This window comes from Phoenix dactylifera, chromosome 12 (assembly GCF_009389715.1).
Source record: "Phoenix dactylifera cultivar Barhee BC4 chromosome 12, palm_55x_up_171113_PBpolish2nd_filt_p, whole genome shotgun sequence".
NCBI classification, from domain to species: Eukaryota; Viridiplantae; Streptophyta; class Magnoliopsida; order Arecales; family Arecaceae; genus Phoenix; species Phoenix dactylifera.
The window spans coordinates 12,388,074-12,405,543 of NC_052403.1; the positions used below are offsets into that span (position 1 = coordinate 12,388,074).

General features: G+C 39.5%; 1 long non-coding RNA gene across 1 annotated transcript; it reads right to left on the minus strand.

Moving 5' to 3' along the window:
• Window positions 1–10,680: 10,680 nt before the first annotated feature.
• Window positions 10,681–17,257, minus strand: LOC120112765. The gene is made up of 3 exons (XR_005514428.1): window positions 16,979–17,257; window positions 11,789–16,152; window positions 10,681–10,986 (listed from the first exon to the last, which is right to left on the minus strand). It is a non-coding gene; the product is annotated as an uncharacterized LOC120112765 (long non-coding RNA).
• Between the last annotated feature and the right edge of the window lie 213 nt (window positions 17,258–17,470).

The window sequence follows — 17,470 nt, forward strand, 5'->3', positions numbered from 1 at the left end:
GGTTTGGCCTTTCGTAGACAATCATGAGTGCCTACTTCGATTAGTTATTTTAATAATTTAAAATTTATGATTTTATGTAAACTGATTACTCTGTGTGTGAAAATGCTAACCATGATAATCTTTTTATATTTCTTTTTCCCTACTCTGGTTATACTGGGTTTCCATACATGAGGTCTCCCCATCTCCGTTGCGTGAGGTGGGAGATAAGAGACGTGATATTTTGTGATGTGAAGTAACACAAACCATAACTGCACAAGGCTGTACTCTGTCTGTCTGGGGGTACTCCCCCAGCCCTTCAAAAGGCCGGCCGCAGTCACCGTTCCTTACGGAGAGGACCGCCATAAAAATGGCCACCCATTGACGGATGAAATTCGCAGACTGATTAAAAACATAATCCTTTTAGATAGCACCTATTTTTCAAAAAGCAAATAAAGCTATGGATTGAATTGCCAATCCAATCCATATCATCTTTGAATTTCATCCATAAAGCAAATAATCCATTTTTAAATAAAGCAAATAAAGCTATAAATTGACACTTCGGTGAGCTTATTTGAATAAGAACCGCTGATATCTTGATCTTCTCTCTCATATCATTTTTTTACTTTTGATTTGTCTGGCTGTACTCATATAAAAACTATGTGAATTGTTGTTTTTACCAAAAAAAAAAAAAAAAATCAAAGCCCGTCGCTTCGGACCTCGACTTTGGCCCCAGCACCAAAGCCCCCGCCGGCGGTCCTCCCACCATTCGAAGATTCTCCTCCTCTCTGAGACCTCTATGCCATTCGGTTTAGGGTTAGGATTTCATTTGTTATGAGATTTTTCTTCTTTTTTTTGGCGGGAATGGAACAGGTAAAAATCTGCAGGAAATGAAGTGAAGTAGCCATGGAGACGAGGAGCAGGGGAGGGGGCGGGGTTGCTGGGAATCCGGTCACCTCCTGTGCTTACCGATTTTGTCTCTTTTTGTTGCCGCCGCGGCGAATTCGAATCGAGGGTCATTGAGATATTAAGGCTACAACGGTTATGTTATCTTAGAGGACTGATTTGTTTTGAACAATCCATATTTGGCAATCTATCAAATTTCAGCGAAAAATATACAGTGGCTATTAAGAGGCCACTATGCCACCATAAACACATGTATTGCTGTAGCTCCTACAGTGCATTGAATGCCACTGTAGCTTGCGAGTTTATCACTGCATGAAAGAATCAACCACAGGAATATGAAATCCTATTATACATGACCATGGAATTGCTAACATGTAATTTTCTTTTAACTTTGGTGTATACCTCTATATTGTTTCCGGTTACATAAAAGCAGAAAGAATCTCTCTAAAGACTCGAGCTTCCAATTTAATTCTAATGGTTGACGTTGATTACAATTATTGCAGGTACAAAGATATAGGATAACCAGGAGTTCACATTAGCCATACCGACTCTTTTGAACCCATAGAAAAGAAGATTGTACTTGAAAATCTAGAAAGCTAAAAACAGAATAAAAACAAGAAATCAATTTCTGGTGATCAAGATGGAAGGATGTAGAGTTTTTAAAAAGACTAAGATACCCGAATATCTCAGCTTTTATGTAACAATCAGGATATCTAAATAATGGCTAATGCAGTAAAAAAGAAAGATCAACTATCATCTTGGCATTGTGTACAGTAGACAATATCCATGAAAAGAACACGTCCAAATAGTTTTAAGTTGATCAAAACATCCTGGCCGATATCAGTGGACATCCAGCTGATACAGAAAGAGAATGATTTTATCCAAACAAAAGACCACAGATGTATGATGTCATGCCCACATCGATGCAGTGTATTGTATTGCATTGTATTCAATTGTATTGTGTGAGATGCCAAGATGATGAAAAGATTTTGTTTGCATCATACATGATGCAAGGTGAGGCATTCAACTGGTGGCGGATGTTGAAACATAAATATGAGCAGGATAGGGAGCCACTCACTTGGGAAAGAATTCGAAAAGCATTTTATGATAAGTATTTTTCTAGGAGTGTAAGGACGCAGAAAGAGCAGAAATTTATTCATCTAAAGCAAAAAAATATGACTGTTGCAGAATATAAAGTTAAATTTACCGAATTAACCAAATTTGTTCCAAAGTTAGTCGATGATAAGCTAGATCGAGCGCATAAATTTGAGATGGGACTAAAAACTGAAATTAGAAAATAAGTGGTACCTTATGAATTGACTACCTATGCAGCTGTGGTAAATAAGGCTTTGATAATTGAAAGAAAAGTTAATAATGAATGGTTGGAAAGGAAAATAAATTAAAAGAAGATGAACAGGTCAAATGAATTCCAAAGGCAGAGCAATGAAAATGTCGAAAGTTCAAACAAGAAATCTACGAGTGACAACCCTAAGCAGATGAATAGCAATAAATGTTCCAAATGTGGTAAGGCTCATGCTGACAAGGTTGCCATTGGAACACCGGTGCTTATTTTAGATGTGGTAAGATAGGTCATAAAATTGCAGACTGCCTACAAAAAAACGAGAATAGATCTACTCCGGCAATGGAAGGAAGCCAGGGCCAAAGACTCAAGGAAGAGTATTTGCACTTACACAGCAAGATGCACAAGCTTCTGATATGTTGACGACAGGTATTAATCTAGTTCCAATATTTATTTCTATTTATTGTTTTGCCATGCCCACTGCTCTTTGTTAGACAACTCATTACGCTGCTAGAAAAGATTAAATAGTTACATAACATTTTTTTGATTAATTGTCAAAAGAAGAATATGAACTTTTAAATTTCGAAAGTGTTCACACGGATTAAGACATAATAATGAATGTACCAACAAGCAAGTAATTCTAGAAGAAAAAAAATCTAGACTTGACACGGGTATGTTGAGGTTTAAATCGGAGTGTGCAGAGAAAGTGTGGTGAATAGAATTATTTGACATTGCTCAGACAAGACGACTTTGATTTGAATAGTGTTATAACTTAGTTTGGAAGAAATATTCTCTACTCTTGAACTGCATGTACGAAATTTTTTTTTAGGGGGGAAGGATGTGAGACCTTGGAACTGGGCCAGATCCATTTGACCGGCCCAGTCCTAGAGTTCAGCCTCACGTGCGGCGCATGTGAGGCAGCGGGATGGAGAGATCCATCCCGAAGAAGAAGGAGGAGCCCCTGTTTTAGGGCTTCTCCCCTTTCTCCTTTGAGTCCACCGAAGGAGAGCCGCCACACCCAAGGAAGAAAGGGGGAGGGTCTTCTTCACGTTGCCAGAGAGAGAGGAAGAGGGAGAGTCGAGCCACAGCACAGGTCTTCCTCTTTCTCCATTGCCGCCGAAAAGAAACCGCCGGATCTTCGTCGGGGCTGAGGTAAGGGTTTCTACCCTTTATTTCTTTGTTATACCATTTGAAAAAAAAAGAGAAAGAAAGAAAGAAAGAAGAAGAGAGGGAAGAAGGAGAAGGCCGACCGTTGCGGGCTCTTCTTCTTCTTTCGTCCGCATGCCTCCTCTGCGGGAAGAAGGAGAGGGCTGGTCGTCGTGGACGCCGACGGCCTCGACTTGGCCTCTTCCGATCTCGCCGACCTTCCTTCGCGGGAGAAGAAAGAAGAAGAAAGAAAGGAGGGGGGGAGGAGAAGAAGTCGGGAGAAGAGGAGGAGAAAGAAAAAGAAAGAAGAAAGAAAGGGGGGAAGGAAGAAAGAAGTCGGAAGAAGATTCTAGAGAAGAAGAAAAGAAAAGAAAAAAAAAAAGAAAAGAAAGAAAAAGAAAAGAAAGAAAGAAAGAAAATAATAATAATAATAATAATAATAATAATAATAAAATAAAGGACGGAGGGTGGTTTACGGGTATGAACCCGAATCCGAACCCGAACCCGGGGTGCTAGACACTTCTGCAGGGTCGGCCCTGGAAAAATGTTAAAATATAAGTTTTATATATATTGTGATGAATTTTAAAAGAAAAATATGATTTTTGGATATTAGGTTATGTGAGGGATTTGTAAAATTAATTGGATTTGTTGTGGATCGTGTTCAAGGTAAGTAATGAACTGTCTTTTCTAGACTCTTCATTTATATAATATTATTTTTGCATCGAATAAATTGTTAATGAATTTATATGTGATTTATGAATTTTATGATATGATGATTTGAATGAAAGATAGATAGATGAATTGGAACAATATTTTTCGGATATATTTACTGTTCTTGCATGGTATATGCATATTTAGATCGGATTATGATATATTTATTATGTTACAAAAGAATTTTGATGTGCATCAGATTTGGAACTCTCAACCTGACTACGTTCTGGACCCTGCCAATTGGGGGTTATGCATTGGCAATTCTGGCCCCACCACAGGGTATAAGTGTGATATTCAGGTCCACTCCGCAGGGTATAAGTGCGGTATTCTGGCCCACTCCGTAGGGTATAAGTGCGGTTCTGTTTCTGGCCTAGCCACAGGGTATAAGTGTGGTCATAGTTAAAGGCTGTTGAGATGAATGTGATTTGTTTCGAATCAGATTTATGATTATGTATATGGATATTTGAAAGATACGGATTTCAATGGATTTGTGTTTGAAAAAAAATTGATTATATCTTAATTTGTATTTATATTTTATGTTATTATATGAATTATCTAGTTAAAGTATTTATTACTTATTGGGCTGTCTAGCTCATTATAGGATTTCTTACTGTTTTTACAGATCCGAAGAATTAGCTCGATTCGGGGTTTTACAATATGGGAGAGCGAATAAAAGAATTATGACACAAGTTATCTTATATTAGATTTTATTTAAATTGATATTTTATCTTTATTGTTCCGCTGCGTATTTAGAACTGGGAGACTTTATGACTCGAGTTAGTCAATGAAATAGGATTGCATTTTTATTAGTTGAATTATTATATATATATATATATATATATATATGTTTGATATATTTGGTTAAGATGCCTTGCATGCTCGTGGGAAGAGTTCCCTACAGGTGTGCGGCGATTGGCGCGACCCCCGGCTCGAGATCTCGGACCGGGGGCGTGACAGACAATCTCCGTCGACAACTCTCTGTCAGTGACAGCTCCATGGTCCTACAATCCACCAAAAATATAGACTTGCTGATCATACTAACAATCATAGATGCAAACCAAGCAGCTCCATAGTTCTCGCTTTCCCGGCTGACCTCGACCTGTGCTCCCACACTGAATAGTGGCTCAGCCACTTCCTGCAAGGTGAAAATATGCGAGCGAACTTCCAGCCTTAACGTGAAATGGGTTTCACATCGAATAAAGCGTTTCCCATTGTGAAAAATATTTGATTTGCCTTCCCAATTGAGCGCACGCAGTGCAGTTGGAAGTGAATTCAAATGCTGCAGCAAAACCACAGGAAACATATAGCACTCAAAACGCGGTTCCCATGCAACCAAAGTTAAACAAATGGAGAAGATATGGAGTAATGCAGCAAGAAAAACAGCTCAGCAGCATCACAGCAGTACCTTTACGGGTTAGTTTTCCATGCCTTTCCCTTCTGTCCATGGACTAAGCATCGAAGATGGGAAGTTTAGACGACCCATTTGCAGCCCTACAGTGACTGGGCGGTGCAGGGCTAGTCCTCTGGTGTCCGGACCCTGGGGCCTATATATGCTGTGCTCGGGTGATGAATGGTGATGATTATTGGTGCATGTGGCGGCGATCCGAAAGTTCGGCATGGCGTACCGCGACTGAGCTAGCCCATGCCAGATCCGAAGTGTGGCTTGGCCCCCAAAGCAGAACCCACGTTGAGCAGAGCCATGGTAACAGACCAAAAACCCCGAACAGTTAACTCGGCTATCTTTCACCATTAAAATCGCTTTATCACGTGGCGTAATTCGCGACGCAAATAAAGAGGGCGCCATGAGAATACAATACAAGCTGGGTGAGTTTTTGAGCTACTCGAGCATTTTTGACCTGGAGTGGGGATACTTGGTGTGTCAGACCGGATGCAATTAATGCAAATTCATTGACGCTTCACGTGTCCGCGTAACGGAAAAGCCACCCCACGGTGGTCGCGGTTATGCGGCATTAAGTCTGCACCGATTGATGCCGATGCTGATATCTTAGGTGGCAACTGGCAACATAAATAATAATGTAAATAAGCAATACAGCTGGTATACATAAATCTATACTCATGCACTTTAATATGAATATATCTAAAATAATTAAAAAATAAACCTGGGAGTGCTCTAAATAGCTTTCTCTCATTAATTTAGAGAACTCTTCTAAAAAAATTTGTCACACATACGGGGGCACCCAATCCGCAGCTCTATTAGCCTTGGCCTGGAAGGCAATGTCTCCACCTACTATAGCCCAAATATTGAGAGCAGTGGGTGGAGTCAAATATTGTGGAGCAGTGAATCGCACCTCCCCCCCCCCCAAATGCCACTGGTGCCTTCGGAAATCTAGCCGATCACCATAGCTGAGTCATCTTTAAGTAAGATTGCGTTGGCCTGCAGTATGCGTTAGCCTAACACAGACTAACCCAAGTTGCCTTCAACTCTATCGTAGGAACAAAAATGTCAAAGATTTGGCACCCACCAGCTGCAACTACCCTAAAGCTAGGATTCTGATCCCCATCCCATCCCTCCTACTGCCACTAGCACACATATGTCGAAGTTGACCTTGAGGAAACTCAAAAGTAGAGGCTCCCAAATGATAGATACTGTTCGTGGCGCTACAAGAGCAAATACAGAATTCTAGATTTTCTGAGCTGTTAAAGGAATGTCTGATGGACCTGCATGGGTGATCTCCGTCCCCTGCACACGGGCTCGCTCCACAACAAACCTAGGTGTAGGGACTGCTCTCTCTAAAAATTATGACATTTTTGGCCAGTCAAATGTGGTAAGCAATATAAGTCGCCGCAATGGCCAACCCATGCCATATCTTAAAAATCTTAGCCAAGCTGAGATATGAATATAAAAAATTATAATTCCCGAATTATAATTTATATAGAGCAATGGAAATAATGACAATAATGCTATGGTAAATGGTACTGCTTCTCACGGCTACCAGGTTGAAAAATTAGTGCGGGAAACAATATGAGAAATGAGAGCTAGAAATGATTGATAAAAATTTGTACAATTCAAGAAATGAAAAACATCTATATAAAATTATAAAATTTATTTATATATTTAATGTAGGAAATAAGGATATATTTTAAACATATTAATAGAATACTAAAATCTCTCAGCTCATTGTCCAGAAAGAGGGGCTAGAAAATTTTCCTTCTGTCCCACTGAAATATTAATAGATAGTAGATTGCTTTTAATCAAAAAATAAGAGATTTACAAGACTTTTAATTAAAGAAAGAAACTTGAACAAGGAGAGTTCTGCATGAAGAATATTCATGTGGACAAAATCCAAATTAAAGTTTTTCGTTTTTAATTTATATTAGTAGTGGTACCAAGGTGCTGGCTCACGAGGAGATACTGATTTGGTAGTTTAAAAATGCATTGCTTGAACGCATTTTTTAATTCGGCTTCCCGAGTAACCCCTATTTTAGTTGGAAACGTGTTTTTTTGGTATCTATAAATGTAATGCTAATTTAATAGGTTAGGTTGAGCCTAACCCAAACTTGGGGCTATTTTACTTGGATTCAAGCAAACCAATATGAACCCGATGGCCATTCTATCTCGCTCTCTCCTTGTGAGGTTGTTCCATCTCTTCGTAAATCCTAGCTCGTTTGATAGTCTGAGATCCTAAATCTAAATTTCAATACTGTTGTGGTTCAAATTTGGCCCGAAGGTGACCACACCGGGGGAGTTGAAGGAGCTGTTGGCCGGAGCGAAGAAAGGGGAGCCACTTTCCGTGTGATAGTGTACTTGCACAAAACCTCACCGGTAGTTCCAGTGAGGGCCCTCCGACGCTCAAGTTAGAGTGGATCTTAGTTGGTCCAAAAATTCCTTAGGCATTACCTGATGGGCTTATTTATAGTCTCCGTAGAGGTGCCCAAGTGACGGAGGTATGACCCATCCTTATCATGGAAGAAGATGGTTTTTAGCCATATGGCGTATTGGCGTGTAGCTAGAACGGCGTGGGCCGTTCTTGTGAATGGTAAGGCGTTGGCAGATGTGGCAGGGTATGGCTGGGGCAGCATGGCATCATTCGGGGTTGTTGTTGGCCAGCAAGCAAAGTATGGCGTGGTGAAGTTGTAATGTACGACCACGTATGTGGGCATGGGTGCGTTCGTAGGTGCGCACGTAGATGCTGCCGTGGACGAGGTAGACTCAGTGAAAGGTCGCATCATATACTCAACAAGGTCAGCCTTGTGGGCATTGAGGTCGGTTTGCCAGGTGCCGGTCAGGGTACGTTATTGTATAGGGGGAGTCGGGGCGCGTCGTCGAATATCAGGGGCGCCCCGACTCGCTCGAGTCGGGGCACGTCGGCGAATATAAAGGGCGCCCCAAGCTCGGCTAGGGCTCGTCGGTGAATATAGGGGCGCCCGAGCTTGGCCAGGATGCGTCGGCGAATATTTCTGCGGTTGAAGGAGTTCTTTGGCTTGCAATCGACGCGGCAGGACATCCCGAGCTCGGGCCCGAGACGTCATTATAAGTATCAGGAGAGGTTGCTGCAGGTCGTAGCGACATAGAGATCCGACTGAGGTCGGTTGAGCCCTCGGCGAAGTTTGGAATCAGACTGGCTCTTAGCAGGACTAAGGTTTGGCTTGGTCGGTACTGACGTCTGCCCGGCCAGAATGGGATGATTCCTAGTCTTGAGCAGGACGATCCATTTTGCCCCCCATCATTTGTAGTGGAATCTTAGTGAACTGGATCATAAGATGACCTCCTTAGATTTTATTTATTTGTTGTATGTTGGTGAGGCATAAAAGAGTATATACAGTAAGGCCATCAATGCTGTATTGATCAGAATGTGCATTTATAATGAAGGTGCAAGGACATGAAAGAAACAAAGATGGAGAAGTTGCAGCTATGGTAGAACTCAGATTGGCGATATTTAGAATGTATTCACCTACAAGAGCTGAGTTGCATCATGAGAATATTTTAATATGTTAAGGTTGCTTATTAAAGACATTTGAGGAATTAATCTTGAGTCGGGCAAGTCTTAGGGAGTGTTAATGAGTTTTCTAGTTGTAGGTTGCTTATTAAAGACATTCCACTTTAGATTGTTCTATTTGTCGGACGTCCTTAGATTGTTGTCTTTGTTGGATTTCTTTTTGTTTGAATGCTCAACAGAGTAAGCCATATTGACTTTTATTACCAGAACCCTCTCTAGCATTTGCACTCGTTGTTATTTACCAGCTAGCATTGCTGCAGGGCCCAGAGATTCGTAGTGGCTTCCTGAAGGATGGAAAACCTATCCAACTGAAGGAGGGTCAAGAAATTACAATAAGCACTGATTACGGCATTAAGGGCGATCATAACATGATTTCCGTGAGTTACAAGAAGCTTCCTGTAGACTTGAAACCTGGGAATACATATTGCGTGCAGATGGTACCATAATCCTTTCTGTCCTGTCATGTGACCCAGATGCTAAAACTGTGAGACGCCGTTGTCAGAACACTGGTATGTTAGGTGAGAGGAAGAACGTCAATCTGCCAGGTATTGTGGTGGATCTCCCAACATTGTTGGAGAAAGATAAAGAAGAGGTCCTGGGATGGGGTGTTCCCAACAATATTGATATGATAAGTTCTTGGGCCTCATGCAAAGTGCATAAAGTTAATGCCAAAGGTATGTATTCTATACATCATGCATCTATCCATTTTATGTGTAATTGCAATTATCTATTCTATGTATGATATGTATTATATATGTCACGCCCCCGTCCCGAGATCGCAGGCCGGGGGTCGCGCCAACCGCCGCACACCCGTAGGAAACTCTCCCCACGAGCATGCAAGGCATCTAAACCAAACACCTCAATTATGAATTTCCAAAATAATTTAACAGAATAAATTGGAATCTTATTCCATTGACTAACTCAAGTTATAATGTCTCACAAGTCTAAATATGCAGCGGAATAATCATTTACCAACATGCAGAAACCTAGTTCTTAAAATAATAAAAGTCCACCAATCATAATAAATGTCCATAATAACAAATCAACTTAAATAACCCTAATCTAAGATAACTTGTGCCACAATCCTTCTAGTCGCTCTCCCAATTTGAATCCCCAATAGACTAGTTCTCGAAATCTGTAAAACAACAAGAGATGGTATAATGAGCTAGACAACCCAGTAAGTAATGAACACTCTAGCTAGATAAATCAAGCAATAATATGTGGAAAATAAATAGATATGCAGTTCCAAAGTATAAGTCAAATATTTCTTAAATTCACAAGATTCTTTTCGCGGTTTCAAGATTCTTTCACATATTCAATTCATCTTGTCGATCCTGGACTATGACCACATGTTCCCTGTGGCAGGGTCATCAACACCGACTAATCTTCTTGCGGTGAGTCCTTCAGGACAGTCAATTGCCAACGTATCTGCCCCCATTGGCGGGGTCCTCAACATAGCCAGGTCGATAGTTCAATTAGTTCTCTATTTCATATTTCAGTTATAAAAACATACAGTGTCAAAACCAAATATCGTTCATATCTTAACCTCTTTTAATTTACCAGATTCAACTCAACAGCCAAGGACTATGACCACATGTTCCCTGTGGCAGGGTCATATCACCGACTATTCTTCTTGCGGTACCAATGTATTAGCCCCCATTGGCAGGGTCCTCAACATAGCCCGACCGCGAATCCGAATCTATTTTGAATTATTATCTTCTCTTGCTTTATGTTTCAATGTTCCAGATCAAAAATACGGTGCCGAATCAATCAAATACATTTCATATCAAAAGCAAATATGCTCAATCAAAACCATACAATATTCTAAAAATAGACATATAACACCTTGCATCAATTTCGTAATCAAGAATAATGCAATTCGTAAAATAGATATAGATTGCTGATAAATCTAGAAAAGAGGTTACATTACTTACCTTGCGAACACGATCCACAACAAATCCAATTAATTTCGCAAATCCCTCGCAGAACCTAATATTCAAAAATCATATTCTTCTTTTAAAATTCATCACAACATATGTATACAAAGACTTAAATTTTAATATCCTCCCATGGCTGGCCCTGCAGGAGTGCCTAGCATCCTGAGTTTGGGTTCATACCCGTAAACCACCCCCTCTCTTTATTCATTCTTTTTTTTTCTTTTTCCTTATTTTCTTTTTTTTTCTTTTTCCTTCTTTTCTTTTTTTTTTCTTTTCTTCTTTTCCAAAATCTCCTTTTCTTCTCCCGACTCCTCTCTTCCTTCCCCCCTTTCTTTCTTCTTTTTCTTTCTCCTCCCAACTCCTTTCTTCTTTTCTCTTCTCTGTTTCTTCTCCTTTCCCCGCTTCTTACTTTCTTCTTTTCCTTTTCTTTTTTTTTCCCTCTTCTTCTTCCTTTCTCGATTCACCTTCTCTTCTCTCAACTCTCCCCTTCTTCTTCTCATATTCTGCTCAACCCTCCCCCTTTCTTCTCTTTTCTTCTCCCATGGAGGGAGGAGGCGAGCTCGGGAGGGGCCAGGCCATGGCCGGCAGTGCCCCTAGCCAAGCCCATTGCGCCCTCGATCGAGCTTGCAGCCGACGCTCGCGGCCTGTGCGCACGGCCGAGCCGAGGTTGGCGGCTCTCATGACATCCGTGGATGCTCCCCGCGATGCCGACGAATTCGCAGCCGCACATGGGTAAGCCCCCTCTTCCCTCTCTTCTTTCTTTCTTTCTTTCTCCTTTTCTTCTTCTTCCTCTTCTTTTCTTTTCTTTTCTTTGTAAATGGTATAACAAAGAAGTGAAGGGTAGAAATCCTTACCTTAGCCCCGGCGAAGATCCGACGGCTTCTTTCCGGCGGCAAACGGAGGAAACTCAGTTTTTTTTTTTGATGGCTCTCTCTCTCTCTCTCTCTTTCGGCCGGCAGCCCGAGGAGGAAGAACTCGGGCGCGGCGGCTCTACCTCGAGCGGTTTCAAAGGGGAGAAGGAGGATGCCCTAAAACAGGGGATCCCGGCTTCTTCGGGATGGACCCCCTCCACCTCCTCACCGTGTGCCCTCACGTGCGACAAGCTTGGGTCTCACATTTTTCCTCCCTTAAAATAATTTCGTCCTCGAAATTAACTCACTTAAGGTTTCAAATTATGAAAATATGGAAACATCATATCATTCCCGAGCTCCTAAACAATTCCCATCTCGAAATGCAAGCTCACAAAATTTTGGCAAAATCATGGCATCTCAAAACTTAATCCTTTCCATATATGATTCATAGCAAGTTCTTGATCTCTTTCAAAATAAGACTAACCTTCTAGCCTTGGATTAAGATGCCATAATTCTTTTTCCAAAGAAATTAATTGCTCTTGATTAATTCTATATAGAAATTTAATCGGTTAAATGTAAGTAGGAGAAAGCTTTAGCATTAAATGCTCCTCATTTTTTTTTTCCATGAAATAATGATCAAACTTTGTCTTAGAAAAACCTCAACCCCTTTCAAATAGATAGATTAATAATGTCAGAATTAGAAATAGGAGATCCATGTCAAAGTATTCCAAGTCTAAGTCCAATCAAGTAACCATCAATCTGTTAATGCTAAATTTAGGATGCCCAAAATTCTAGCACGATCAACAATAGAAAACCCGCGGGTGAAAATTACATAGCTACCTCCAAATTATTTATAGAAGCAACAACATTATTCCCTACTAGAAGATTAACTTAAGTCTTCCAATAACTCTACTTATCAATACAACTTCATCTTTTCATAAAAAAGGTCCAATACCTCCAAATTTGGTTCTTTTTGTAGATGATGTAACTCTCTCTTATAAATAAGAATCAACGTCTTAATTTTGAATAAGAACATCAAGTTTCTTCGTCAAAATATCAACTACTCTTGATTAATCGATCTATCACAAGATTAGATCATAAACAACTCTAATCCACCCCTAGTGGAATATTCATCAAAGTCAGTTGACAACCTCAAGTTCTTTCAAATAGAGGGTTGATATTAATTGAAGAAGTACAAGCTTCAGATTTAGGAGGAAAGAGGTCTACACCAACATATTCCAGATCCAAAATCAAAATCGATGATCTATTAATTCTAGTCTCAAGATGTTAATCATTTCCTTAGCATGACATAAAATTAGAGAACCTAAGATAGTGCAGCGATATCCAAAAATTCAAAATCAAATCAAGTCTTTTGTTATTAAAACTTGCCAAATTAAAGGGATAATACTTCTGACCAACTTAGAAAAATAGTTCGGACCACTACGCTTTCGCTGCGCACTCTGATTCAAACCACCAATTTTTTTTTTTTAATCAAAATACTACTTTGTATTTTGAACTAAGGAGATTCAAAATTTTAATTTCCAAGTAAAGCCCAAAAAGAACTTTTGATTTCGTCCTCTAACTTTCCCCGAGTACATCCATCTAGACTAATCCTCGAGTCAATTGATACGTTCAAAAACACCATATAGGCTAGTTACTATAATTCAAAATAAATTAAATCTTAATTCTCTCATCTACTCAACTGGACGGTTTCAAGTCAAACTCTTACAAGTAAAAATAACTAGAAAAATATTCTCAATGCTCCACCAAGTTAGAAGACCTTAAATCAATAGATACAAGTAAAATTGACTCGGCGATCTCTTCTAGAGTTTTCTTCATCAAGATCTATAGCATTTATTAAAAATCTTCCATCATAATCATGTAAACCTCTAAAATTCAATTTTTTTTTTTATGAGAATCTAGATTTTATCAGCAACTGCAACAATATTGACAAAAGACCCTAGATCAGCTTATAAATCCAAACTTTGAATTGAAGTTTCATATACATTACATAATTTTCGATAAACATGAACAAGATCTATTATTTGAATCCAAAGGTGATAATTTAAATTATTAATAATTTCATCGAGATGAATACTTTATAATCTCCAATAAAATCAATTATTCGAGATTGATATTTATCCCTGATTTCTTTCGAAAGAATAAGCTACAAATCAAAGAGAAAATCAATCTATACTAAATCATTCCAAATCCAAGATTAGCCAATGCAGGAACTATTAATCCTAGACTTAGAATGCCAGATTTCTCTCTCTCATTTTTTTTTTCATAGCAGATAGAAGAACCTACTAATAACATGATAATATCCATATCAGTCAAAATCAAAAACAATATTCTTTTCTTTGACAACGAAATTCTCCTTAACAAGAAAACCCATCAGAAAATATTTTCCAATCATAGAGTTAATATCGTTGATCATCTTAAAATAATTTAAACAACCAGTATTCTAATAATTTACTAAATTACTTCCAATCAAAATCCCAATCTATATTGTAATTTGAAAAGATCTAAAATTTCAAATTCTCAATAAAGCCAAATAATAATTCTAGAATTTTATCCCAAATATATTCTCCATCTACACAGGAGTTTCATACATGATCCACATATAGTTTTCAATCCTCGAAGAATATTTTAATCAAGCACTGCAAAAAGGTTTCATAGCCCCAAATCTTAAACAACTTTATATAAATGGATCTTAATTTGCCTCTAAAAAAAATTATCTTCAAAATTAAGCAAAATCATAGTATACCTCCATATCAATTTTTGAGTTTACAAGTTCACTTAAATAATAAATAATCACAATGTATGATAATATTCCATGGCCAATCCTTTTGCACTTAATTTAGATCCAAATCTAACTAATTATAACTTGATTCATAGACTGCCCAACCTTCCATAATGTATCAAACCTCATAAGTAAATTCAATCATAATTTCCTAGTAACCTTCTCATACATAATCTATCACAAGGCTTAATAGAAAATCTTGAAAGTAGCTTATAATGCAATCGACATAGATTCACGTCCAATGCCCTTAGTGTTTACCCACCTACACTCATCTTATGTCAGATTCTTTGTCTTAGATTTTATCCATGTATGCTCTGATACCACTTAAGTTGTCACGCCCCCGTCCCGAGATCGCGGGCCGGGGGTCGCGCCAACCGCCGCACACCCGTAGGAAACTCTCCCCACGAGCATGCAAGGCATCTAAACCAAACACCTCAATTATGAATTTCCAAAATAATTTAACAGAATAAATTGGAATCTTATTCCATTGACTAACTCAAGTCATAATGTCTCACAAGTCTAAATATGCAGCGGAATAATCATTTACCAACATGCAGAAACCTAGTTCTTAAAATAATAAAAGTCCACCAATCATAATAAATGTCCATAATAACAAATCAACTTAAATAACCCTAATCTAAGATAACTTGTGCCACAATCCTTCTAGTCGCTCTCCCAATTTGAATCCCCAATAGACTAGTTCTCGAAATCTGTAAAACAACAAGAGATGGTATAATGAGCTAGACAACCCAGTAAGTAATGAACACTCTAGCTAGATAAATCAAGCAATAATATGTGGAAAATAAATAGATATGCAGTTCCAAAGTATAAGTCAAATATTTCTTAAATTCACAAGATTCTTTTCGCGGTTTCAAGATTCTTTCACATATTCAATTCATCTTGTCGATCCTGGACTATGACCACATGTTCCCTGTGGCAGGGTCATCAACACCGACTAATCTTCTTGCGGTGAGTCCTTCAGGACAGTCAATTGCCAACGTATCTGCCCCCATTGGCGGGGTCCTCAACATAGCCAGGTCGATAGTTCAATTAGTTCTCTATTTCATATTTCAGTTATAAAAACATACAGTGTCAAAACCAAATATCGTTCATATCTTAACCTCTTTTAATTTACCAGATTCAACTCAACAGCCAAGGACTATGACCACATGTTCCCTGTGGCAGGGTCATATCACCGACTATTCTTCTTGCGGTACCAATGTATTAGCCCCCATTGGCAGGGTCCTCAACATAGCCCGACCGCGAATCCGAATCTATTTTGAATTATTATCTTCTCTTGCTTTATGTTTCAATGTTCCAGATCAAAAATACGGTGCCGAATCAATCAAATACATTTCATATCAAAAGCAAATATGCTCAATCAAAACCATACAATATTCTAAAAATAGACATATAACACCTTGCATCAATTTCGTAATCAAGAATAATGCAATTCGTAAAATAGATATAGATTGCTGATAAATCTAGAAAAGAGGTTACATTACTTACCTTGCGAACACGATCCACAACAAATCCAATTAATTTCGCAAATCCCTCGCAGAACCTAATATTCAAAAATCATATTCTTTTTTTAAAATTCATCACAACATATGTATACAAAGACTTAAATTTTAATATCCTCCCATGGCTGGCCCTGCAGGAGTGCCTAGCATCCTGAGTTTGGGTTCATACCCGTAAACCACACCCTCTCTTTATTCATTCTTTTTTTTTCTTTTTTCTTATTTTCTTTTTTTTTCTTTTTCCTTCTTTTCTTTTTTTTTCTTTTTCCTTCTTTTCTTTTTTTTTCTTTTCTTCTTTTCCAGAATCTCCTTTTCTTCTCCCGACTCCTCTCTTCCTTCCCCCCTTTCTTTCTTCTTTTTCTTTCTCCTCCCAACTCCTTTCTTCTTTTCTCTTCTCTGTTTCTTCTCCTTTCCCCGCTTCTTACTTTCTTCTTTTCCTTTTCTTTTTTTTTCCCTCTTCTTCTTCCTTTCTCGATTCACCTTCTCTTCTCTCAACTCTCCCCTTCTTCTTCTCATATTCTGCTCAACCCTCCCCCTTTCTTCTCTTTTCTTCTCCCATGGAGGGAGGAGGCGAGCTCGGGAGGGGCCAGGCCATGGCCGGCAGTGCCCCTAGCCAAGCCCATTGCGCCCTCGATCGAGCTTGCAGCCGACGCTCGCGGCCTGTGCGCACGGCCGAGCCGAGGTTGGCGGCTCTCATGACATCCGTGGATGCTCCCCGCGATGCCGACGAATTCGCAGCCGCACATGGGTAAGCCCCCTCTTCCCTCTCTTCTTTCTTTCTTTCTTTCTCCTTTTCTTCTTCTTCCTCTTCTTTTCTTTTCTTTTCTTTGTAAATGGTATAACAAAGAAGTGAAGGGTAGAAATCCTTACCTTAGCCCCGGCGAAGATCCGACGGCTTCTTTCCGGCGGCAAACGGAGGAAACTCAGTTTTTTTTTTTTTTTTTGATGGCTCTCTCTCTCTCTCTTTCGGCCGGCAGCCCGAGGAGGAAGAACTCGGGCGCGGCGGCTCTACCTCGAGCGGTTTCAAAGGGGAGAAGGAGGATGCCCTAAAACAGGGGATCCCGGCTTCTTCGGGATGGACCCCCTCCACCTCCTCACCGTGTGCCCTCACGTGCGACAAGCTTGGGTCTCACAATATATCTACCTATTTATCTATCGTGTATCTTGTATCTATTTATCTGTCATGCATCTACTTATGCATGTATGCCTTTGTGTGTACGCTATTGTGTATGTAATTGCAATCGTTGCACGTTGCTCCTTGGGCATTTTGTATGGTTGGTTGTCTTAGGGCATCGTGTAATTGCAATCATCGTTCAAATCTTCAACGGGAACGAAGGAAGACTGATAAAGTTGGTCCGGCGG